The sequence below is a fragment of the Schistocerca americana genome, chromosome 2 (assembly GCF_021461395.2).
Source record: "Schistocerca americana isolate TAMUIC-IGC-003095 chromosome 2, iqSchAmer2.1, whole genome shotgun sequence".
NCBI lineage: Eukaryota > Metazoa > Arthropoda > Insecta > Orthoptera > Acrididae > Schistocerca > Schistocerca americana.
This window is the reverse complement of record NC_060120.1, coordinates 1,057,307,982-1,057,309,691: the sequence shown is the minus strand read 5'-3', so window position 1 is coordinate 1,057,309,691 and position 1,710 is coordinate 1,057,307,982. Positions and strand designations below refer to the sequence as shown.

General features: G+C 49.2%; 1 pseudogene; it reads left to right on the top strand.

Moving 5' to 3' along the window:
* The first annotated feature begins 1,025 nt into the window (after nucleotides 1-1,025).
* LOC124596856 lies at nucleotides 1,026-1,144 on the top strand (annotated as a pseudogene).
* Nucleotides 1,145-1,710: the final 566 nt, after the last annotated feature.

Here is a 1,710-nt window from a genome sequence, read left to right as displayed (position 1 = left end):
ATTTTTTCAGTTCAAATAACGCTTTGAACTGCAGCGAGTTGTAATTGGACGTACAGTGACGAAAAAAATCGCAACACCAAGAAGGAGTTGTGCGACACAAACGAAGGCTGGTAGGTGTGTTTCTGCATTTGAAAGATGATGACTATTCGTATTTCGTGCCAGTCGCATGAGAGTGGGGGTAGCAGCGCCACCATGAGGATGAAGATCAGGTTTGCTTTAAATAACACTCCGTAACAGCCAAGAGCGTTGGTTACCTTTGAGATTGGACGTGGCTTTGGCTCACTGTAATGCATCTGCAGCAGCATCTGAGCCGCTGTTGGCATCACAGTGACACAACGAAATGTTACACATCGACTACTTCAAGGACAGCCCCGAGCCAGACGCCCTGTAGCGTGTATTCCACGGACCCCAAACCACCGCCGTTTGCGTCTTCAGTGGTGACACGGGAGAGCTCATTGGAGGGCAGGATGGAGGACTGTTGTGTTTTCTGGTGAAGCTGGTTCTGCCTCGGTCCCAATGATGTCCGTGTGTTGGTTAAAAGGTGACCAGTTGAGAGTCTACAACCAACCTACTACATGCACTGGACCTATACTTGGGATTATGGTCTGACTGCGATTTTGTGTGACAGCAGGAGCACTCTCGTGGTTATCCCACGCATCCTGACTGCAAAACTGTACGTCAGTTTGGTGATTCTTCCTGTTATGCTGCCATTCGTGAAGATACCTCCTGGCGGGGATTTCCGACAGGATAACGCTCGACTACGTACCACTGTTGTCACCCAACATAGTCTAGTCCACATATTGCCTTGGCATGCTCGATCACCAGCTTTGCCTCCATCCGAGCGCTAATGGGACGTCATCAGACAATAATTCCAGCGTCATCCACAAACAGCTTTAACTGTCCCTGTATTGCCCGACCAAATGTAACAGACATGGGACTCCATCCTGAAATTTAATTAGAGTATATAATAATAAGTTGCACTTCCACAAGATTAATCCATTTTGGATCATGCCTAAACTGATGAAGTGAACGGTTTTGCCGCACTGGCAACACCAGTTCCCGTCAGATCACTGAAGTTAAGCGCTGTCGGGCTTGGCTAGCACTTGGGTTGGTGACTGTCCGGGTGTGCCGAGCGCTGTTGGCAAGCGTGGTGTACTCAGCCCTTGTGAGGTCAGTTGAGGAGTTACTTGACTGAGAAGTAGTGGCTCCGGTCACGAAAACTGACAACGGCTGGGGGAGCGATGTTCTAACCACATGTCCATCCGTATCCGCATCCAGAGACTCCCGTCGGCTGACGATAACATGGCGGTGAGTCGGTACCGTTGGTATTTCCGAGGTCTGTTCGGCCGTAGAGAGTTTAAACTGATGGCGGTTTAATACCTTACTGTTAGGTTCAAATGGCTCTGAGCACTATGGGACTCAACTTCTGAGGTCATCAGTCCCCTAGAACTTAGAACTAGTTAAACTTAACTAACCTAAGGACATCACACACATCCATGCCCGAGGCAGGATTCGAACCTGCGACCGTAGCGGTCTCGCGGTTCCAGACTGCAGCGCCTAGAACCGCACGGCCACTTCGGCCGGCTACTGTTAGGTGTTCCACCTTAATCAAGTAGTATTTTTCCACGACGCGCTACGGTTTATAATAATATTCCCATTTCATCGGTGAAACTTTTTGTGGTGAGTTCCTACGGAACCAAACTGCTGAGA